The sequence below is a fragment of the Protopterus annectens genome, chromosome 4.part0 (assembly GCF_019279795.1).
Source record: "Protopterus annectens isolate FY-2018-M chromosome 4.part0, PAN1.0, whole genome shotgun sequence".
NCBI classification, from domain to species: Eukaryota; Metazoa; Chordata; order Ceratodontiformes; family Protopteridae; genus Protopterus; species Protopterus annectens.
Genome location: NC_056733.1, coordinates 968,529,535 through 968,555,603, shown reverse-complemented (window position 1 = coordinate 968,555,603; position 26,069 = coordinate 968,529,535).

Sequence of the window (26,069 nt, the reverse complement as noted above, 5' to 3'; positions counted from 1 at the left end):
GACTGAAGGCCCTGTCACTGTACTCAGTATCTTATAGACTCCTGAGAGGCGACTTGTGCCTCCTGAGCAGTCTCGGACCCTCCCCTAATGGAAATGCTGCACATCTGCAAGTCAAATGGGACAAGATTTATTTGCTCTAGGGACCTTAACTTACCCTGTAACATTAACAGGACCTGCTGGAGAGACAGATATGTCTCCAGGCATTGCCAGTCCTCTGGAACAAACTCCAAATTCATGTAAAACAGAGCTCTTCAATGACCTATTTAAGCATAACTCAAACAACTGGATGGAAGACCATAAATTTACCGCAGGGGAGTCACCTTGTCCCTCTTGGATAAGGGCAGTTGGTGCTGATCGTAGACTGCAAATATAGACCATACGACTTTGTCAATAAGGAAACAAGAGTATAACATGGCTAGGCTTACAAAGGCCCTAGGGCCAATAGCCTAGTAACCTCTGTTAGAGTGAGGGTATTCTTAGTGAATTCACTATAGTATATTAAGGCTTGGCTTATAAAGGCCCTAGGGCCAATAGCCTAGTAACCTCTGTTAGAGAGAGGGTATTCTTAGTGAATTCACTATAGTACATTAAGGCTAGTAACCTCCTATGAACCTATAGTCATATCAGGCTAATATAACAACATCAGCTGCAAATAGCTATACCATTCTCATCTTCCCATACAGAAATCCCTCTGGACCTTGGCTGCGTCTTGAAATCTTGTTTATGAAAATGATAACTAGGAAGGGAGACAAGACATACCTGGGTGGAGCCTTGTGCCTGCCAGGAAAGTATTTGGCTTAACGTAGTATTCTTCTATAAACCTATAAACTCCAAGAAGGTCAACATAACATTCTCTCCTCTAATACATGGACCAAATGTTATGCAGGAGCAGCCATGGGAATTTGTATTGTCGCATTTCTGATAGGAGATTCCAGGGTATGCAATCATGTGAATTTTCAAAGTCCAAAGATACATCTGTACACATCAGGGAAGAGTGACTCTTCATGGGCTTTTCATGAGGCTGAGGAGTCCGATCTGTCTAATTGGAACATTTATACTTATTTATTTATTTGTCTTTGTTGACCAGGAAAGTCCGATTGGGCAAAGTCCATTTTCAGGGAAGAAAAGCTCCAGCAGAAACAGTTACAATACCCATGACAGAATGCATTATTTACAAAGGTATGTTACAAAATAGCTCTTAATATATCTAGATGCAAACAGGTAATCGCTCTGTAATGACACTATACAATGATAAAACAGGTATTTCTGTTGTGATGATGTTCTACATGACATTAAATTCAAAGTATAAACATTAAGTATGCAAACCGTCCATGTACAATATATGTGACAAGCAGACATTAGATATGACTTTAGCCTTGACATAAGACATCAATATGGAGAGTGACAATATAGCTCCAGCCATCCATATCTCCCTTTTTCCTATTTTCACCAATGTCTAGAACCGACGTTCACACTGCTGGGTGGCTTGTCCTGCCATTAGGTTATAGTAATTAACATAAGTCGTGGGAAACATTAACCAGAAGGTAGTTAAAGCTAGATGGGGGGAGAGACGTTTGTCAAGCTGGTAAGTCAAGAACAGTGGCTGTAGGAATATCTGGTTTCATGCTGATATGACCTTCACTCCACTTTTTTTTTAGAAAATGCAGACCACTGACCCACTTTGTCAATATAGAGGTAGTGTCCTACCCTTCAACACAACATTGAAAATACATTGTATCCAACAACATCCCCGGCTATCAACCCAGAGGTCATTTCAAGCCTATCCATTTCATCCCAAGGTAATACCATAGATACTCTAGTCAATGTCCAGGACTGTATTTAATAATGACTGCCCATGTTCAGGAGGGCTGTGGTCTCTGTTCCTGGTAAGAATTTTCACTGACCCATCCATTCATCCAGGTTAATTTTGAACAGTGTCATAGAAGTACTCTACTTCACATGAATTGGCAGCCTATTCCAATGATGTGGCAGTCACTGGGGACAAATCTGTCCCTCCAGAACATCCTATTCAAGTTGCAGGCCATATTTAGGTCCCAGGAATGGGTAACTGTAATCCCATTTGATTTATAGATCTACAGCAAATTCATTAGGTTTGGGTCAGAGATTGCTCTGTAAGCCAGTCATAAGTCTCATCTAAGAAGTCTATACAATACTGCATATAGTGACAGGGACTTTAGTCGGTCTGTGTAAGGCACATGCTGGAGTCTCTTGATCTTCTTAGTTAGAAATCTCTGAGGTCTCTCCAATCACTGCACATGCTTTGTACGGTACATGCCAAAAGGGGCCTTATACTCAGTCATGGGCCTGAATAGTGATGAGTATAGAGGGGTTATAACCACTTTTGCTCTAGAGGCGATGCCTTTGCTAATCAAGTGTGTTACATAGACAGCCTTCCTTACTACAGTAGACACATGGTGCTCAAAGTTAAGGTCGCAGTCTACTTGTGATTCTAGATTTCTTACCACTTCATAGGTACATAGGTTATTGTTGTTAATTTGATAGTGTGAAGAGACATTGTTTTTCCAAAGTGAATGATGGTCCATTTCTTTGCTTTCAGTTTGAGACAGTGACTGAGATGATACCAGTCATTGGTCTGTGTAAGACCCTCCCGAAGTATACTAACATCATTTGGGGATTCAGTAATGGCAACCAGTTTGCAATCATCTGCAAACTTGGTCAGCCACAACCCCTTAATTTTGATCTGAACTTCTGAGAAGTATATACCAAACAGTAGGAGCTCAGCACTGACCCTTGTGGCACCCCACTGGTAACAGGTCTGCCGGTTGAGATGCAGTCACCCACTCTGATAGTTTGTGATTGGTTTGTGAGACAGTTGGAAACCCATCTTACAACAAAGGGGTTTACATTCAGTTTGCTAAGTTTATTGGTAATGCTTGAGTGTCAGATTGTGTCAAAGGCCTTTGCCAAGTCGAGGTATGCTGTGTGCACAGATTTTCCCTCATCATTGGCCGTGGTCACATTTTCAAAGAAATCCACCAGGTTTACCAGTTAGGATCTGCTCTCGATGAAGCCAAATTGGGTAGGATCCAGGGTTTGGAGGTTGCATATGTCTTTATTTATGAGGTCCATGATGATACGTTCCATGGCTTTACAGATGAGGCTGGTCAGACTTATGGGTCTATAATTCCCTGGGTCTGTTGCTAGGCCATCTTTGTGAAGGGAAATAACTGTTGCTGTTCTCCATTCCACAGAAGCAAAGCCTGTAGTTAGGCTATGATTGAATAAGGTACTTAATGGTGATGCTAGTTCATGTTTTACTTTGTTTAGAAGACAGCCTGGGATGCTGTCTGGTCTCATAGAGGCTGTGTTTTTTGCCTTAGACAAGGCTTTAATGATCTGCTCTTTAGATATGTAGGGTGGGGGAAAAGTTGGGGGCAAGGTTTGTGACAAGTCTGGAGGGGATAAGGGTGTAAAATTTTCACCAAATCTGTCACTAGCAGGTTTTCTATCAATGCAGTATAAGTGTGTGATACTGTTAGTCACTAGTTTGGCACATGCTTGGGTCCTGCCATTTAGGCTACATACATAGCTGTAAAACGCCTTATGCTTATCCCTGGCTGTGATTGCTAGATTTTTCTCAAAGTCACCCTTAGAGGATTTGGCTTATTTGCCTGTTGAGGCTGAGGAGGGTGCTTTTCCATTGTTGGGGCCTCATCTTAGTTTTCTTAGACAACAACTTTTTGCATTTGTTGTAAAGTTTGTTGATGCTGGAGGTCTACCAGGGCAGCTTGTTTTTACTTGGGGCTCTGGCTTTGATTATCTCTGGAACAGCTGAGTCCATACACTTATATATGTGATTGTACAGGGCTTTAGTATAAGCTTTGGTGTAGTTACCACTTCCAGCTGGGAGTGGGGCTTGGAAGGTATTTATACCTTCTCCTAGAAGGGTATGGTTTGCTTTGGTGAAGTTTTTTAGTCTAACTTCACCCTTTGAGTTCTGGTGTTAGTGCCAGTTTGAAGGTGACTGATTTGTGGTCAGATTTAACTAATGAGGGTCTGAAAGTTGCGGTGGTGCATCTATTTGTCATGTTAGTGAGCACCAGATCTAGTTTGTTCCTCTTGTTGGGGTTTGAATAATTTGTTCCAGGGCATTTGAGTTAACAAAGTTAAGGAACTTTTGTGCTAGTGAGTTAGAGCTGGAGTACGTTTCGTAGTTGACGGTGGGATAATTGAAATCCCCCATGACCAGAGTGTTTGGCAATATTCAAATTGACTCCAGTTTGGTCAAGTAGGCCTTATGTGCATCATGATCCATGGTGGGGGATCTGTAACTAGCTATAACTTGAATTGGAGTCTTACCCACAGTAATCTGAACTTGGAGTAACTCCATAGATTTGTTCAATCTAACTAGTTGAAATGTGAATTTATCCCTAATATAGATAGAAATACTGCCTCCTTTGGTTCTCACATGTTTATTATGTGGTCTGAAGGTGTGGAAGGCATTGTAGTCTTGCATGGCTGGGGTATTCTCTGAGGCCTTGAACCAGGTTACTGTGACTGCACAGACATCTTTATCCTCCAGTGATAGAAGTGCTTTCCGTGTGTGTAGTTTTTGGTTTAAGCTCCTAGCATTTAGCAGCATAATCTGTATTTTGTTATGGTTGCTGATTTTCATGTCGACAATTTTGTTTTTGAGACCCTGCCTAAAAAGGCACTATGATGGAGGCACGACCCTTTGCCAGCAGATGAAAGCCTAGTAGTGCCAGGTGCAAACTGTCTCTGACAAAGCAGAGAAGTTTATCTAACATGTCATTCCAAGCTGACAGAAAATGGATCCAGTTTGAATGACACCAAAAACTAATCTAATTATTAAAATTGATCATTTTTTTTGCTTATGTTGTAGCATCATTTTAGGTGAAGGTAATATGATGCTCAAGGCTGGGGACATACCTGCCTGGGACACATACTCAGAAAGCTCAATCACGTTTCTCTAAATATAGTCCAGTGAGGTACATCTCAGGTTGTTCACTCCAACATAAGCTCTGACAGTCATAATGGTACTTGTCACTGAGAGACGTGAGTGCATGCGTGATCTGATGAATCCTTGCCCCAAACAGGCAGCTGACTGTGATCTTCTCCTTATCAAACCTGGTAAGTGAGACATCCTTGTCGAGCACCTGCATTTCCAGCAGGATCTTATACACTCCTCCAGCTCTTCTGAGTGAAATTATTTAATCCTGGCATTGACCTCATCTACAAAAATGCAGCCAAGTGTGATTCAGCTTCTGACATGGACAGAAGATAGCATGTCCATTGATACCAGACGTTCCTCAAAATATTCCTTCTGTATCTCAATTTTGCTCCCATTCAAGGTCAGCATTTCTTTACCAGTCTGTGAACAATCCTGAGAATGTCCCCATCTGAAGCTTTGCCAGAATCTCAGTGACGCCATCCAAAACTCATTGTCCATGGCCTCATAAGGGTCTATATCACTTTGTCGAATCACTAATGAGTGAATACCTATTCGTCAAAACTTTTTTTAATGAAGCCATTTTAATCAATATTTTAACTACAGCAAACCAAAGATAGGCCAACAAAGTGACTGTGAAAAAAGTCATAAAATTTAAAACCTGTCCAAGTGGGGGAGCTACACACCCGCACCCCCCCCCCCAAATAAATATACCAACTCCAAGATCTCGCTACAGTGGGGAAAAAGGCAAATTCCAGATGGTGACCAACCATTGGTTTGCCCTAGGAAAAATTTGCCATTCGATGATTAGAGGCTTTGATAAAAAGAGGTTTGATAAAAAGGTATTCACTCACTAGTGATTCAATGAAGTGATATAGACCTGCCTCATGAAACTCGTGCCTCACCAGGGCCTTCACTTTAGTGTCTGTGATAGTTATCATCTTCTTAGTTTGTCAGTACCCATTCATATCCGTGGGCCTTCCTACTAACACTGTGTGAGCAACATCGTTCTTTTACCCGATAGATTCTGACATCACTTGTGCCCAGCTCCCATGCCATACAATTATTTCCATAACAAGCAGTGGCCACCACATTATCACAACTTCTTGCTACCACCTTAGCTACAAATGTCAAGAACTAGGTCAGTTCAGTCTTCACATGCCTAGCCTTCCTAGGTATATGAAAAAATCTCTTTGCACAGAAATATCGGATAGGCATTCATAGATTACCCCTACTACATATTTTTATTTTCTAGGTCTGTACAGCCATTACACCAGCCAACTGACACAACTCACCACCAAACGGTAATCAGTTAACAAGTCAGCATCTCTTGTGACTTCGGTGTCCAGAACCATCACCTTCCACTTTATCAAGCTTAGACTGAGTGAGGTTCAAAATAAGTACAGCTGTCTGATGCTGGACTCCCCAGCCTCTGTTATCCATAGGAAATCACTACTGTTGCAGTCTTATTTTGTTTGAGTGCCATCAATAAACCCACTTAAGTGTAATTTTCTCTGTTTTTCTCTGTGGTAATGTGACCACTGAGTTACTTTATATGGTAAAGAGGATATGCATATGGAGGGGGAGCAGAGAGGAACAACCCCCGCAAAATAAATATTTATTTCAGAGATGTGTTGATTCAAGGCATTAACTGGTTTATTCCATCCATTTCAAGCTTCAGGAATGTTTTACTCAATGAAACATAGCTGAAGCATGTAGGGCATATGGCTTCATGTCCAATGTCATAACTACATATTCAAAGACTGATTTTGGCTAAAGCTATTTTGGTGCCAAATACACTTTTGAGCACACGTCATTGAACATGATGTTCATTATGGATAATGTTTGACTCTTACAGAAGTCCAAAAACAACTCCTCATTCAGGTTCATATCAGATCAGTAATTTCTCCCAACTGTGCCCCACCAAGTAAACTCTATCACTTTCCATGTGACTGTTGAACTCCACCAGTACAACTACACAATCCATAGGTGGTTCCCTACCAAACACATGGTTTCATAGAGCACCATATACTCTGAACAGTTAATAGATGTATACACATAATCTGGAGACAAAGTATTAATAGACTGGCCCTGTTTTTTCCAGCACAAACTACAGATGAACTGTCCCCTGCTATCCAGAAGAGGAGAACAGAGAGGCAGAGAGTGATAGAGGGGGGGGGGGAGAGAGAGAGAGAGAGAGAGAGTGAGAGAGAGAGAGAGAGAGAGAGCAAGCGAGACCTCCCTCACTTGAGAAGTCTGCTGTACTTCTAGAATGAATGCTGTGTGTGAGGGTAATACAACCAAATTTAGATGGTACTTTTTAACTTCCTGCACAAGCTCTGACATCTTCACTTGGAGTGAGATAATGTTCCGTGTCCCAAGAGCTAGTCTCCAGTGAGGTAACATTCCATGTTTCATGTCTCAGATTCCATTGTCAGGGCCTAGTCTAATGTAATCCATCAAACCTCTGCCTGGAACCTGACTGACATCCCACTTAACCCTCTCCCACCATTCATGCCATAGGTGGTGACCCCTTCTGGCAGCTTCACACACGACTTTAGCAGGTAGAGCCTGGCTGCAATGTGGGTCACCTGACCATCAGGACCTCAGTGAACACACCTCTAGGCCTGGCTACTGTGGTGGGTCCCAACATGCCTGTTGAGTTCCAGGTTCTTGGATTCTTTAAGTGAAAAGAGCGTAAAAAAGAGGCAGTTTAGTCTTACCGTGCACAGACCTACATAAATCCTTACTGTGTTTTGTAAACCTGGTGTCTCCTTATTCTTAATATTTTAACTACAGTATGCGACTGAGAACACATCATTAGGATTCATAGTTCATTGTATTTATTCTTTGTTGACCAGTTTGGGCCTACTAGGCTAGTAGCCTCTTTTCAGGGGAAACCCAAACTGGCATTGATGCTGCTAAGAGAAATTTGTCCAGGGTTACAGCATCTCCTACTCTTTTTGATAGGTGCCGTGGGACCTTTCGCATCCACCTCAACTACCACCAGTTCAAGCAGATGGGGTCAGAGTTTAACATCTCATCCAAAAGATGACACACTCAGGAGTACAGCACCCCGGTTATGCTGTACTGTAATGTTAACAATTAATCTACCTAGTGTGGGAGTAGAACCCACAGCCTTTCTATACCAAATGCAACAGTGCTACCCATTGCATCATTTAGATTCATTACCACACACTACTTTCTGCAGCAATGTTTACTGTCAGTGTTGCATGTTGTTTGTTCCATATACTGCTTGAGATGTTCCCACCTTTTTTATAATGTGAACTTCTTAGTTTGCAAGAAATGTACAAGATAAGTTCAGTTAGGAGACGGTGTTGCTTATTTCTCTGCAGTCATTGTATTTCTGTATTGTTTTCTGGAGAGGCCTACCTCTGGACTACACTTAAAAGGGAATTTTCTGGCCGGGCATTCATGGTTAATATAATATAATATAATATAATATAATATAATATAATATAATATAATACAATATAATATAATATAATATAATATAATATAATATAATATAATATAATATAATATAATATATTTATTATTAAAGTATTGCTTTTTTTTTTCAAGCAGGAATGGTTATTCCCTTTGTTCTCTTATAAGCTGTAATTCTTCAGAGATAGTCAATATGACATTATAGCTCCTGGGTTTTATCCAACTTATCTGTGCCTTTTCCTGGTCAGATCTAATAAAAGAGGTCACCTGTTATCTTACATTGTCACCTTTGAGCCACATATTAACAACACTATAAAACAGTAAACAAAAAAACTAGATTCCCTCTATAGGATCAAACCCTTTCTTACCCCACTAGCCAGGACCACTATTGTCCGTACCCACCTTATCTCAACCCTACTATATCCATCCCCTATCTATACCAAACTATGCAAAAGTAATCTGAACAAGCTGGCTAGCTCCTATAATAATATTGCCAGATTTGCAACTGGCTGTACTTATAGAACCCATCATTGTAACAATCTTAATCAACTAGGGTTGTTAGAATTGTCAAATCTTATTCTATCAAACCAGCTAACTATTGCCTATAAGATACTGTTTCATCCTACATCTACTCCAATACTAACTAATCTAATCACCCCCTACAATAACCTGAAAACCCTGCGCTCTTCAAACAAATTAATGGTAAAGATATGTAAAACCAACAATCTGGCTGGAGATTCTCTATTCTCTAACACAGTGGGTAAAACCCGGAACTCCCTCCCTACTGATCTAACCTCCCTACCTTCTACTACCCTATTTAAATCCAAGCTCAAACCACACCTTAAATTGCACTGGCTATGCCCCTGTGCAAACCCAGACTAACTTCCTCCACTGTCTCCTGGCCCTGTTCTTCTCACTCACACAAACTAGTTATTCCTTTTTCTACTAACACCATTGTTTGTAAAACCTTCTTAAAGTTCAAATAGTGCTCAGCTTTACTTACCTTATATTTTTGTTGTATGTATATCCATACATGATATGTTAGCTTAGAAGACTTTTTCCTTACTCTTAACCTAAAATATATTTACTAGTATACTCTTAGCTAAAATGTATTTACTAGTAAAATTTGTTAAATCTTAGTAATGTACTTATGTTATTGTGATTTTATTCTGAAATGTGGAGCTTTTCTCCCCGGGCCTCCACTGAAAATGGACATGCCTTCTCTACCTCTCCACCTTGTGAATTCTATGTTTTCCTTCCACCTTTATCTCACCACCCTGTCCCTAACCCCTGTGACTACTTACCTTATTTTACTTACTTTGTGTCTCTACTCCTATCCTTACTGATTGTTTTTCATAGTCTCGTCCTTGGTCTTCATCTCCTGGCTCTTCCCACTCCGTTCGCCCTGCGGGCTCACTCTGCTCCCCTACCCTGCCCCCAATTCCCACCTGCCCCCACTACCTCTACATTTATACCCCACTAACCACACCCAATCCAATCAGACCCTTCCTTCCCCACCCCCTACTTCCTGGCTCCACCCCTACCACCTCTCAATCATCTAGCCTAACCCCTCCCAGCCATACAACACTCCATTCACACCAATCACTCATCCCAACTACAACCCTAAACTACAGCAATGCTAACAAAACCTTCCTCCCTTATAATCCATCTACTACTACTACTAAGTCTATCCTATCTAACCTACATCACCAAACCCCTTAACACTACTCACTTTCCCCACTATCACATAACCAGTTCAATCCCTAAACAACACAAACACTCCTCCACCTCCATAAGCCCTCACCTATACTTCTGCAACCCCTCCCTACTCTTCCCCTTCAAACTATTTTCTACCTACAAACATATTACTCCAAGCCTGACTTACACTACTTATACAAAACATACAACCCTTAAACCATACACAAAACTCTCTAATTACCTTTATTTTCATCTTCACCAACTTATCACCACCCTACTTTCTGGTGACATACACCCTAACTCTGGTCCCTCTTCCATCAGCTTCTCAACAACCCCCTCCTACACACCTTCATCTACAAAAACCCTCTCCTTCTCAGCATTAAATGCTCAAAGTATATGTAACAAAATCCCCAACCTCCATGCATGGCTTCTCCATAACAACCCTGATATACTGTCAATCTCCGAAACATGGCTAAAACCCTCCATAAAAGATTCAGAAATAACCCCCCCCCCCCAACTACAACATCATCATGAAAGACAGAACCCACAAAAAAGGAGGTGGAGTTGTTCTACTCTACTCCTCTTCCTTTTCAGTTACTTCATATTCTAAGCCAGTTCCCCAATTTGCCAATGCCGAAGTACTTCTAGCCCAACTCCACCTAAACAAGCATAAAACAATATGCCTAGCCTCCCTCTATATCCCTCCTGGTGATAACGTACCTATTCTTGAGGACATTCTCTCTTGACTCTCCACCAACATTACTAATTAAACTATTATCCTAGGTGACGTTAACATCAACTGGTCCTCTGTCCAATGCCCAACTAACCCCCTAAATATAAACCTCTACAACTTTCATCAGTTAATCAATTCAATAACCAGACCATCTAAGGACCATTCCTGTGGAAGCACCCTAGACTGGATTCTGGTATCACACCCACACCTTATCTCAAGTAGTGGTACACTCCCTGACCCTCTCAGTTACCACTTTCCTACTTTCGCTCACCGTCACTCTCCCTCCCTATAACTGCTACATACCACCATCTCTGTATGCTCCTTAAAAACCTTTAACCCCAACACCTTCTCTGACTTACTTAAACAATTTAACTGGAGTCCCCTAAATCCACTTCCCCTAGATGAAGCCGTCACCTGTTTTAATACATTATTTCTAAACCTTCTCGACACCCTGGCCCCCCCTAAGAACAAAATGAATCAAGAGCAGAACCAGCCCCTGGTTATCCAAAGACACCTGAGCTGCCATGTGTCTCCGTGATAAAGCCTTGAAAAACCACTATAAAAACAAAACCCCAGCCACCCGAAATGAATACAAAATACTCCGCAACAGAGTTAAGAAACTCATCACTTCTGACCGCAAATCCTACTATATCACCCTCCAAAATAATCACAAGACTAACCCAAAAAAATTCTGGGATAGTATCTCCTCCCTCTTCAACCCTAGCAAAAAGGAAAACCCACAACCCGATCACAATACTTCTGATACCGACCTAGCCTTCCAATTTAACAGCTTATTCATTGACTCCATATCTAAATTAACATCATCCTTCACAAATAACTCCAGTCATCCTGGTAGAATTCCCACTACCCCCTCCTCCTCAGGTTCTTCCACCTCCCACCACCCTCTTCTCTCTCTCCAACCCATACCTGTATCTACTATAAAAAAATTCCTTTTTAAATGAAAACCTTGCTCTAATGCCCCTGATAATATCCCTTCCTTCTTCCTAAAGACAGCTGCTGAAGCCATTGCCTTCCCCATCTGTAAACTTATAAACCGGTCAATCCAAGAAGGTTATGTACCCCAAATTTGTAAAAAAGTCTACATTATTCCCCTCCACAAAGGAGGAAACAACAATAACATTCCCAACTTTAGACCTATCGCCATCTTATCTCCCATCTCTAAACTACTTGAAAAATGTATCCACATACAACTATTACCATACCTCACCAACAGCCACCTACTAACCCCAACACAACATGGATTCAGACCTGGTCACAGCACTTATACTGCATTACTCTCCTTCCTCGAAACTGTAAATAAAGCCAGAGACTCTAACTGCATTGTGTCCACCCTCCTCCTAGACCTTTCTAAGGCTTTCGATACCATCTCCCACTCCCTCCTGCTGACCAAACTCTCTAACCTACATCTTTCACGCTCTTGTATCAACTGGTTCACCAGTTACCTTTCAAACAGGCAACAATCTGTCAAATGGAAGAAATCTACTTCCTCATTCCTCAACACTGTCACTAGTGTACCCCAGGGTTCCATATTAGGTCCCTTACTGTTCAACATCTTCATTAATGACTTCCACCACAATATCCCAAATGATAAAATAGTCCAATATGGAGATGATTAAACAATTATCTGTGCTGCAAACTCCATTCCCTCCCTTATAAAACTAACTCAAGATGCCTTCTCAACCTCTGAAAAATGGATGCATGATAACCATCTAGCTCTCAATCCATCAAAAACCAAACTCATGTTATTCACCCCATCCAAAAGCATAACTATCGACATAAATTCTTTCCTCATAACCAGTCACATCAACACATCCCTAGAAATTGTTTCCAGTGCTAAACTGTTAGGAGCCCTCATCGATAATCAGCTTAAATTTGATGCCTATATACAAACAAACATTAAAGAAACACATCAGAAACTCGGTATGTTCTACCGCCATATTCGCTTCCTCTCCCCATCCACTAGATTCCTCCTCTCTACCGCATACCTCATCCCTTCTCTCCTTTATGGTGCCCCACTCTTTACCAACCTAAAATCCTCTCTCAAAACAAAACTCTACTCCTGCTACAACAAAATCGCTAAATTCACCACTGGGCCCAGATACTCATCCCATCACTGCACTGCCCTTCACAAACTAAACTGGCTAGAGCTCCCCAACTACCTTACCTACACTCAGCTAACTCATGCTCATAAGCTCATTTTCAAGCCCTTGCTCTGCCCCTCCCTCACCTCAACCTTCACCATACACCAACCTAGCAGACCCCTAAGAACCAGCACTCAGAACCGAATTGAACTCCACAAACCTGCCTGTCCAGCAGGCAAACTCTTACTCTCCTTTTCCCCAAACTCTTACTCTCCTTTTCCCCAAACTCTTACTCTCCTTTTCCCCAAACTCTTACTCTCCTTTTCCCCAAACTCTTACTCTCCTTTTCCCCAAACTCTTACTCTCCTTTTCCCTTGCCTGTCTCTGGAACTCCCTCCCACCTCATATCCGCAGCACCAGCAGCCTCCCCATCTTTAAAACTCTCCTCCACTCACATCTATCATCTCTCTGGGAATGCTCATGTTCCCATCCTGCATAACATCCCCAGCTACAACCTTACCCCCTTAGTCTACAATCGCATCCCCCCCTATGGGAACATACACACTCTTAGTCTACAATCGCATCCCCCCCTATGGGAACATACACATTGTAATTAACCTCTTATGATTCCTACTAACTATTGTCTTATTTTAACATTTTTTTTCTTTTTCTTTTCTTTTTTCTAGTAAACATAGAGACTAAAAAATTGGAAACTGATATGAATTGTTGCATTTGCTCTTCTGTGTTTTCCAGTTGTATTAACATTTACTTGTGCTTATATGCACCGTTCTGATACTTTAACAAACTGTCATGTTATTTTATTTTATTTACTTTTTTTTTACTTTTATATTTGATATTGTATCTATGGAGCTTTTCCCTCCAGGACTCCATTGAAAATGGGCTCATTCGGCCCAATGGACCATCCTGGCAAACAAACTTCAAATAAAATAAAATAAATAAAATAAAAATGTATCCAGTTGGACTAGCCCAGTCAACAAATGTAAAATAAATAAACATTGTCTTCAATCATTCTTATCATTTTGCGTGCCACACACCTCTCAACATGCCAGATGAATATTTATACTGTATTTATTTGTTTTTCCAAGAGGGGGTTTCATTAATTATCTTTGTTAGTAAGCACTGATTTCTCATTGCTTTAATTTTTTTTTTGATGGTGTCTGTTGGTCATCAAATCCAGATGTGGTAGCCAAATGGCTTTCATTCACTGACATTAAGAATATAAAACAAACATATTTTAGCTGTATTACATGATGCATGATAAAGTTAATTAAAAATTTGTCAGTTTTAGACAATTAACATGATTCTGGTGTGTCCTTCCCCAGGGATAACACAATAGTGTGGCAAAGTAACACCAACAACATTCATGCTTTTTGCACTCTCTCTCTCTCTCTCTCTCTCTCTCTCGCTCTCTTTACTTTTTCTTGAAATTATGTGCTGAATTAAATACTTGCACATTATCTTTAAAAAATCATCACTTTTTAAATAACTGTTTGCATGCTAGGTATAAAGCATACCTGGTATGTGAAAATAGTTCTTTGTGAAAAACGTGCACATGTAAAAGGGAAAAAAAAACACACGAGTGTACTAAAATATATATTGTAGGCACTTCCAGTTAAACAGAATGTCAAAGGTAATATAATTTACTTTGCCTATCAGGATGACGTCTTACTAAATGATGGCTTTACATCATGGGATTTTAGTACTGAATATGAAAAGAATGTTAAAACATTTGCTTAGTGATCCATTAAATCTTGTAATCTGAGCAAGCAGTGACTTGTATTTAAAAAAAAGTCATATAAATTACCAGCACAACGAAATTCTAACAGTAAATGCAGCAGACAGTGAAATGGGAAATTCAAGTTGGTACTTCATATAAACCTATTATAATGTTAAACTAACTAGACATGACACATCTTTAAGGGAGTATAAAATTAGGACATGTTTCTAGGGAAAACAAAATACATTTTCATTAAAATGCTGCATAATTTATTAGGTTTATGAATTAGTACAGCCTGGTCATGAACAGTCAGCTTTCTGAAATGCATCGTTCATGCATGCAAACTTTGTTGTTTCTCAACTGGTTTTGGTAGGACCTTAAAAAAAAGGTCAAATGTCCTTTTCAAAAAGAGACTGTTATAAAAAGTGCTTCAGTGAACATATGTAAGAGCATGAATAAATGTTTCCTAAGTAAAATGATAATCAGCACTTCTTCAATATGAAACTCTTAAACTTACAACATGTTGTTGTCATTTTATAACATATTGTTTTAGACTAGCTAAAATTAAAAAATACATTTTAGCATTGTGACTCAGATGACCTGTTTTCAAATAGCAGTTTGGTCACAGGTAGGTTCATAGGTTCATAGGTTCATAGGTTGGTACTAGGCTATCAGCCCTAGGGCCTATACAAGCCTAGCCATAACAATTCCCTGGCTATTTCTTCCCACATTATTTACTTTCCTAGACCCCTGTCTAGCAGGGCGACTGACGTGATCCCTGGGGTGAATTTCCTTTCTCCCATCCAATCGTCAAGGTTCCTTTTGAAGAGGTCCAAAGAGGCACTCTGCTTGACATGTATGGGCAATCTATTCCAGAGTCTGGGGAGTCTCTGGGTCAGGAACCTATCCCTCCAGCATGTTTTGTTTATTGTGATGACAAGGTTTAGATCCCTGGAGCGTGTAGCTCTGAGGGATTGGGATTTCTTTAAGTGTAGCATGTCCAACAGCTCTGGGTTTGACATGGCCTTGTATGTTAAGCACAGATCGCCTCTGAGTAGACGATATGCGACAGAGTATAGCTGGAGTTTTTTAAGGCGGTCAGCGTAGGGCATCTGCTTTAGGCCTGTGATTCTTTTAGTGAGGTATTTCTGAGGCCTTTCCAGTTGTTGCAGATGTCTTGAGAGGTACATACCAAATGGGGTGTTGTATTCTATAATGGGTCTAATGAGGGATGGGTACAGTGGGACAATGACCTCCTTTTTTCTGGATGAAAAGCCCTTCGTGATGAGGTGTGCCACATAGAAGGATTTCCTGACTGTTGTGGCGATGTGGTTATCGAAGGTGAGACCACTGTCCACCTGTGTCCCCAAGTCTCTTATCACACTTTCTGTGTTTAGTGTACTGCCACCTATATAGTAATTCATGGATACATGTTTTTTCCCAAAGGGGATAACAATACATTTCTTGGCATTGAGCTTGAGCCCATGGCTCTGGCACCAAGCATCTGTTTCTGTAAGGCCCTTTTGTAGAGTATTCACATCATTTGGGGATTCAATAATGGCTTCCAGTTTGCAGTCATCTGCAAACTTTGTTAGCCAGAGTCCCTTAGTGTTGACCTGTACTTCAGAGAAGTAGATGCCAAACAAGAGCGGCCCCAGGACTGAACCCTGAGGTACTCCACTTGTCACTTGTCTGGAGCTGGATTTGGAGTCAGCTACTTTTATAGTGTGGGTTCTATCAGTAAGCCATTTAGCAACCCATTGGGTGACATAGGGATTAATGCCCAACTTAGTAAGTTTATCTATGATTCCTGAGTGGGGGAGCTGGATGGGGGCAGGAATGAATGGCATCGGTCAAGTCAGCCATTCTGGAGAGTCGTTTTCAGCTACGACAGGCCATTGATCATTCAGCACTGTGGGTGGGGGTGCTGAAACTGTTATTGAATATAGTGATCTGGGCTGCAGCCAGTAAGAGTTCTGATCACCTTTCTAAACATTTTTCCTTATCACTTACACTTAAGGGGAAAGTCATACAGGTGTCAGAAAAACACTGGAGTGGATGAGGAAGGAAGGAATCTGAGACGTGGCTGATTGCAGACAACCAATATGCCAAAAAATTACAAATGCTACCCATTCCATCTGCAGCTGTAAAATGCAATGAAATTAGTATATGTTGTAATGAAACTGTAGGTATTGTGGAAAAGCTTGTAGCATTAATAAATGAATGGTGAAACACAGGTGCCCAGAAGGAAGGTAGCTGTAATAAAGAAGCTGAACCACAACAAAGTAAAATTTTCTTTTTTAATACAAAATGGTGAGCGCTTTTGCAATGGTAACCGTTGCTTCATCAGACAGTTCATTCAAACAGCAACAGCACTTAAATACTTTAATTCATTACAAGAACAACCAATCCTACCACTCAAAGTTAATTCAACACTCAGCAATCAATTAATTACTGTAGTTACGTTTTGCCCTTGGTTAATTGCCAAAGTCAGAAAAATTCTGTTTAAAAAACACATACACAAAATGTGAAGACAAGGACATGTGGATAAATATAAATAAAATACTTAAAAAGTCAGTGAATAAATACATATAATCATGTTCCCCATTTAGTAACTACTTATGTGCATAAATATAAACATAAAAATATATATAAAATATATATAAAAGTATAAGCAGTACACACTTGACAGCTTAATAAATACATATATTCTGCCTAATAAATGCACGTTGCCCACCTAGTAAATACATATACTTTAATACATACATCTCAACAAATGCTTGTCTTTAATAATATCTATGCTAAAAGCAGCTCAAGAAGTACTGTCATATTGACCCAAAGCCCTGCATGTCTTTATGTGGTCTTCTGTTGTTAAAATATTATTATTATTTTTTTATTTTATTTTAAGCTTTAAGATTTTAGCACTGGCTTCAATTAATAAATGAATGTTAAATGATCTATCATGGAGTGCTCATTCTGTCTACTGGCAAATACAACATCCAGCTGATATCAGAATAATGTACATTATATCCAAAGGTTGGCTCTAGATTTCCACATCATTCTCAAGGGTTTAAGTTTTAGTAAACAATTGTTTAACTGTTAAATGACTAATAAATCTGAAACATTTGGGTTAAGACAACTCAATCAAAGGGAACTATGATGGATATTGAGTCATTGTTTCGCCCTCAAATTTGTGATGACCTCACATCTTATTAATGAGAAGGAGGAAGGGTCTTCATCCCCTCAGATGGGGGTGAGGGTCGAGTTTCTGATGCCTGATTTTCATCAAAGTTTTGTAGAGCTGGCCTATTCTGATTGGCTGTTCTTTCAATATATGTCTCAACCAGCTGATAAAATCAACTAGCTGATAATGCCACGTCCTCTGAAGTAAAAGGTCGGTATGCTTTATAGCACTTTCATTTAGCAAATGTTTTTGGTATTGAAACACAGTCTGAAGTAATATAAGAACACATCATCTCATTAGTGTGAGGAGTGCTGCAGCTGTGCGACAGAAGAAAAGGGTAACAGTAATATTTAATTTGTCTCCAGAAGCTTAACTTTGTTGCCGTTCAAGTACCCAAGCTGTCCTGCCTGCACACCCCCTTCTCCTGAACTTGGTAGTCAGAGGCTCAATCTACATCCCAGTTCATTGTGATCCTAGGATGATGGAGGATTTCTGACTGTGTGTTAATGTTCACTCTTGTCGTAAGGTGGACTTCCATGTGCAGTGTCTGCATATATTTCCATGTTTCCCTCACTGCTGGCAACACATCCATCCTAGTTAACACCTCAACAAATGCCCATTTCGCTGCTAGTGATGCCACTCTCTGCCTCCATGCCAGTCCAGTTTTGACCACCACATAGAGATCCAGCAGCTGCTTCATTTTCAGTTTAAGAGTCCCTTACATGGTGGGTTTGATTCCTTCTTACTTACTTAATCACTAACTGGCTGATACACTGGGAGAACTCCCAACATGTCTCCACTAACAAAGATTATTTTGTACCAAAAGGAAAAAACACAACAGGCCTGATTCCAAAAGTCTTGCTCTCAGTGTTAGTGACTTACTTTGGTTGAATTCTGCCCTGATTCCAAAAGACTTGTTCTCAGTGTTAGTGACTTACTTCAGTCTGTCTGTCTGTGTCTTTCGGCTTTTCCCGGTTAGGGGTCGCCACAATGGAACTCCGGTCCGCTAATGATTGGTAGTTGATTTTTACGTACCGAGTTACCAGCTCTGACGCACAACCTTCAACGAAGGCACGCCCATCCACGCATGTCTCCACACAGAAGACGCTCTAGCTAAGAATAGAACCAGACAGCGTCTTACTGTGAGGCAACAATGCTACCGCAGCACCACTAGAAAGGCCTATTTATAAATGAGGCTTGGAACAAGCCAAGTTGTCCTGGAACATCTTCAAGGGGGGTGTTAGGCTGATAGTAATGGGAGTTCAATGAGTTGAGGAGGTGAAAGGGTTAAACGGTGGGAGGATTGATTGGAAGGAAATGAGGTAAGGGTGGGAGGAGCTTAAGGGATTTAGATGAGTGTAGCTGGGTAAGTAATCACATTTTGGTGTGAACTTGCTATTGTTACAGGGCAAGTTTACGCCCAGGGCGACCTTTGGTATGGTTTGGACGGTAGGTCTTGGAGTGGTGCTGGTAGGTATGGAGGGGTGATGTGTGGGCTATAGAATTCTGTTTGTGAGGTAAGGGAACAAGGCTTTGGATGGGTTGGATTTTATACAAGGCAGGCATTTATGGTATGTGGAGGTGCATGGCTGGTTTATTGGCTGGATGACTGGGTTGCGAGGAGGCTGCTATGTTATTTGGTGAAGGGTTTTCTGGCTGCAGCTGTTGGGGATGTTGGGCTCTTCTATGGTGGTTTTGGTTCTCATAGTTGGAGAGCTTTGTTGGTTGTGAGGCTCGGTTGGCTGCTTTGCATGTGAGGTGGAGTGCTTGCTGTTGCAATGGGAGAGGGGGATGAGAGGTGATGTAGGGCTTGTGGATCGGTTGGTTTTTCTTTTGTCCCCGGGCTGTGTGGTGTTTGCGGTGGTGTAGCAGGTTTTGGGATTAGTAGAATTATTAAAAAAAAAAAAAAGGTTTCATGATTAGTAGAAAAAAAAGAGGGGTGTGGTCACTTTCTGCTGACTAGGGATCATGCAACTGGGTTCATGCCATTCGGTTTGATGGCCAGGCCATGCTCTCATTTTTCTATCTCCCATATTTGGAAGTGCTGTTGTTTTGTTGGGCCGCAGCTGTTTTCTCTTGTTTCTTACAGCTGGGACTGCGAGGGGCTTTTTGCAGGCTTTTGAGAAGGGTGCAGCACCAGTCATCGCTACGCATGCACGGTGTGGTACTGGTGCTATTTTGTACACATGTGATGTTATCTGTCAACCAAGCTGCTTTGTATTAAAGACATCCAGCAACAGAAAATTCCCCAACATCTTTTGATTTTATTTTGTTATGACTTGTTTTACTGTAAAAATATTTTCATGCAGAGGTTTTAAAATGGTTTTGGTTATAGTCAGTTAGCAAAGATCAGTTTTGCATTTTTTCACTACAAGGTCATATCATGGACTTAAGTAGCAACCCAGCTATCTCTAGCAGAATGCTCGCTTATATAATTTATGGAATTGTGGAGAGAGAGACAGGAGAGAATATACATTAAGTCTTTTTGCCATCTGAGACATCAGCCATTATGCAGATTCAGCAGTAAAGCAGTTCAACTGCGTCCACATATGAATTCATCCTCTTTACAGCGCTAGGGAATATGAATCTGCCTTATTTGTGCTGATACTGATTTTGGTGTTTGTACTGCACGTATGAAAGGTTGTGGTTTACTCAAAATCTTCCTGTTTAAAGGAAAGCTAACTTGGTTGTAAACCCTCTTTGAAATTAATTCAACCCATTCTATTTAATTCAATCTTATTATCTGAATTGATCATTACCCTATTTGAAATAATTTTGTGTTAATTTAAATTAACTTATTGCAATCTGTTTTCTTTCCCCTGGTAGTACTTAATAATGAATCTTCAGAATGTTTCTACAGCCCCGTTACATATTTTGCCCCGTGTTCTCAGCAGTTCTTTTGGGTTTTCATAGGTTCATAGGTAAGTACTAGGCTTTCGGCCCTGGGGCCTATACAAGCCCAGCCAAAAAGGTACCCTGGCTTTTGCCACCCAAGAATATTATTTTCCTGTGCCACTGTCGAGCAGAGCCACAGAAGTAATCCCAGGGTGAATTTCCTATTTCCTATCCAATCATCAAGATTTTTCTTGAAGAGTGCTAATGAGGAGCTTTGTTTGATATAGATAGGTAGTTTATTCCAGAATCTTTGGGTGGTTTTCCTTGTCACGGAGCAATTCAGTGGTAGTTTGGGATTAGAGGAAGCCAAGATGACCATTTCTCAGGCTGTGAACTCCCCAGGAGGGACTGAGGTGTTATGGCGCATGTGCGGTTAGCATCATCAACTACGAGATGGATAAGGTATGTCCCTTCCCTCCTTGATGGAGATAACAGAGGCTGTGTTTACCATTAGTATTTTAGATTATTCCTCAATAATATGGCATTGCAGGCAGAAGGCTATAAAAAAATGGAGTTTACAGTGAAGCTACTATGAACTAACTAGTAGGTTGTAAGTTAATAAATAGGTAGTAAGACCATAGAAATGCGCTAAAATCTTGTCAGTCAGCAAAGTTGGTCAGTGGAGAAGCATAGTCAGGTCAGCATACAACAGGCTAATATTATGGGATTTCTGTCAGTGATCCTATAAAGTTCGCGCTTGTCATCCTTTAGTAAACACAGGCTAGCCGGTTATTCTAGTAACTCAGAAATGCTGTGAGCACTGTTTTAAATACATTTTGTGTTTTGGGGGGATTGTTCCTTCGTTGTTTTAGGCTTCGATAATTCATTCAGGCATGAGCCAGCAGTTATGTTTTAGTAATCCACCAGAGATTACACGAGGATAGGTGCGTGTGTGTGTGTGTGTGTGTGTGTGTGTGTGTGTGTGTGTGTGTGTGTGTGTGTGTGTGTGTGTGTGTGTGTGTGTGTGCGTGCGTGCGTGTGTGTGTGTGTGTATAGTTACTTTATAGATCACTGAGTTACGTAGTGCCCTTTATATTATTTGTAAGGGGGTGGATCTAGCAACACCACTGTTCTGATAAAGTTTTATTTATCTCGTTTAATGCAGGAGTGTGGGAAAATGGGTGGACAAGAGTCCTGTGCTTGGTACAAACTTTGCGTTAGTGTTGTATGTTTGATTCTTACAACCCTCCTGCCCCAATGTAGTGTGATCTCGGAGTTGGTATATATAATTAGCAGGGAGGTGGGGGTGCAGCCCCCCACAAGAGTGGAATTCAATGAATGGCATTTCTGATTAAATGTTGTTCACTGAAGTGAGTTTTCACTGATTTAATATAGACTCCAAAAGCCTGTATGAGACAGAATACAGGGGTAGAGCCTTGAGGAAGTTTCCATAGGACATTTTATTTAAGGCCTGTATTCTTTTAGTCAGGAACTTCTATGGACGCTCCAATTGTTGGATATGCCTACATACCAAAAGGGCCATTTTACTCAATGAGGGGCTTGATGAATGCCGAATACAGTGGAACAATGACTTCCTTGGACTGAGATGCCATAGCTTTGTTTACAAGTTCCACAACATAGAATGATTTCCTTACTACCGTAGATACGTGATGGTCAAAGGCTAGATTACTAACTATGTGTGTCTCTAAGTCCCTGACTGTGTGTTATCAATATGATAGTTACCATGGGTGGATGACTTCCCGAAGGATACTATTATGCATTTCTTGGCATTTAGTTTTAGTTCATGGTTCTGACACCAGTTGTTTGTCTGTGTCAGCCCCTCCTGGAGAACATTTGTGTCAGTGTGGGATTCAATGACAGCTCTTAATTTGCAATCATCTGCAAATTTAGTCAGCCAGAGACCACTGACATTGGCCTTGACTTCAAAGAAGTAAATGCCAGAAAGGAGTGGTCCAAGGACTGAGCCCTGAGGAACTCCACCTGTAACTGGCCTCTTTTTACTGTTGTCCATAAGCCTGTGACTGTGGCCCACTTGTTGGAGACCTCTGTTGACATTACACTCATATTGTGACAAATCAGTTTGTATAGCTTCACAATATTTTTATATATTTTTTTTATTTAACATTTGTTGACCAGGAATGTCTGACTAGGACAGAGCCTATTTTCAGTGGAGGACTGGAGAGAAACACTCCTGACTATAATATACATCCAACCACAATTGTACATAACATCCCTGGTAGATGTCCTCTCCATTGTTCATGTCAGGATGTTTATCTCACACAGACCTCTTCTCCATTGTTATGTCACCTTGTGTGACAGTCACATAATGTACATTTTCAATGTGTAGTCCATATTGTACCATATGATATGTGATTAGTGTAGCTGCTACAACTGTCTTCCATTGACATGCTCTTATATCCTGTACATTAGGATGTTTCACTTGGTCCTCTTTCCCTGTGTACATTCCTACAAATTATCTGTGTGTCCCTGTTCAACACACACACTTCCCTTGACTGTTTATTTTAAATGGCAGTCCATGTACCCTTACAGATCATTTACACAACTTTTGTACAGAATGCCTGGAATGAGATTTCACAATATTCTGCACTGCATACCTTGTCCTGTCCTGTATTTGGACCATATATATTACAATATGTTAAACCCAGATAATCATTCCAGCATTCTGTGCAGTCCTGCTAACCTAGTTTGCAGAGGTACACAAGATTGCTATCCATGTTGCTTTGCACAGTTTCCTGATCAACAACATTGTTGTCAGCCATGAAAATGCACTTGTTTACTTTTAAATATGGTGCGCAGCATGAATATGTAATTACCAATGTGGCTCACCGTGCATCACCTTGCAAACATGTAAACTCTGTGTAGGCTTTGTGCAGAGCCTACACAGAGTTTATTGAATCCCAGGGATTAACTAATCAAAAATAATCATTATGCATAAACTGAATTCAGTTCATTCTAACCCTTCAAATGATAGACTACACTGCCCTCACAAATCTTGAAATGACCTTGTATGCCACTATTCTAGCAAACCATTTAAAATGTTTCCCAAAGCCCAATATTACCTTTTCAATCAGGTTATGTTTTACAATCAATCCAAACAAATTACAAAACCACAACTTACAAAACCTAAGAAGCATTTAAAACAATAAATAGTCATTTTTTATTAACCATATATGCCTCTACGGTATGAAATAAGTTAAATTATTCCTTTAATTTCAATACTATATCCAAAGTTGATGTCCCTATAACATTTGTTAAAAACATAAAAATTCATTATTAAACATATGCGACGAAAATTTCTGCAACCACTGGTATAAAATAATTCCTTCTACAACTGGTTCAAGGAAACAATGGCCATTACTTCCATATTTATATCGAACCATTGTTTATCTGAGTAATAAATAATGATTCCAACCATCAATCTTCAAGGAGATTGAAATTCTTCTTATAGTACTGACAATGTAAATATTTATTTTTCATATCCATCATCACCTATATTTAAAAAAATATATGTCTAAGCAACATTTTCAAAAGTCTCCAACTGTTATCTGAGTTTGACTATGTCTATATATCTTATATTCATTTTATTTGGTGTTGGTACTGATTAAAATGCAGTAGAGTTACAACAGTCAGTAGCCAATTCAAAGTTAAAATAGCTAAGTGTATATTTCTCCTACAGCCTCACTCAGCAGAATCTAAATAATATTTTTAAAGGCTAGAAAGTCTACTGTCTGGCATAAAAAATTATGAGATATGAAATTCTCATTCTTATCAAAAATTGCATTAACTAAAATCAACATTTTACCTAATTTGTTGTTCTATACAGTGGCTTCATGCCACCATACCCCCACATCAATACTTAAACTGCTTTCATCCAATGTAATAACATTTATTTGGTGCCTTGAATTGGTTATGTTTTTCTACATGAAACTATCAGCTCCGAAAATAAAATGGAGGCCTAAACCTAACAGACCTATTTATCTACTATTTACTGACCACAACAAGTATGCTTTTAAATAATATAATAGTTAACTCAGCTACAACCAACTGGGAATCATCTTAGACGCAGATATTGCATGTAAAGCATACAACTGAACTATGAAATGTAATTATAGCAAAATCTATCATTTCAGGTAATTATGGCTGCCGTATGATACAGATGCACCTGGTGCTGCTTAACTGCCATGTATAGGAATATTTTGGACAATATCAACTACTGAAGATACATCCTTTGGGAAATTATACTATACTCAGTTGATAATACTTGCTGCATATTTCAGACCTTCAAAGAAAGCTATATGCTTTATAAATGTATCTGTTATATGCAATGTGTGTTTACAATTTTGTATTCAGGGAGTGGCTCAAAGTTAATTAAATCTGCAATGTAGTACAAAATAAATGTAAAAGAGCCTATATTTTAAAGACAAACCTGCCTTGAAAATTGGTAAAACTGCTTATCTGTCCTGAAGCTTTAAAAAGTAAACACATCATGATATGATAATATATTAGTTAAATACTGTATAAAAATGAACTGGTTAAGTTTCAGCAGTATGTTATGCAATAGTATATTAAGGTATGGAAATCCCTTCTTAAATTTAGTACCATTCCTTCATAGCATACTCAATACTGCAAAAATAATCTCATCAATAATCTCTTAGTATCAACGAAATGTTTTATCCCAGATGTCTGTCGTCCAGATTCTGCATATCTGACAAGAAAAGTCTAGCAGTCTTACACACCACTAATAATCTTTTTAGTAACTATACTGTGTTTAACAAAGGTCATTACTGTCCTTCTCAGATGTTTTATAACATTGTCATGTGAATAATTTTTCTTTCAAATTTTATTTATTTATTTAACATTTGCTTAATGGTAACGTCTGACTTGGAACAAAGCCAACTTTCAGCAGAGGCCCAGGGAGAGACACTCCAGAAGCATGTCTTTGTAATATGGGAAGAAACTGGAGCAACCAGAAGAAACCCACATGAACACAGGGAGGACATGCAGACTCCACACAGAAGGCACCCCAGCTGACAATCAAATCAGAGAACTTCAGCTCAGAATCTGCAGTTTTATTGGCCATTTTGGGCTATTTCTATCCCTTTCTGTTTAAAAACCCATGTTTGCATGGTTTTGCACATTGCACAGCACTGTTTAACTAGGGTTAAACTATTCCTGGTGTCAGAAAGTCTGCTCTTCAAATTTTCCCTTAGAACTAGCCAGTTTTCTAGTTTTAGCACTCAAAACTGTCTTCTTTGTGCTCAGGACTTGTTCAAAACTCATTGCAAGCACTAAATAATCTACATAGTACTGCAGCACTCAACTTTCCTCACTTGTCA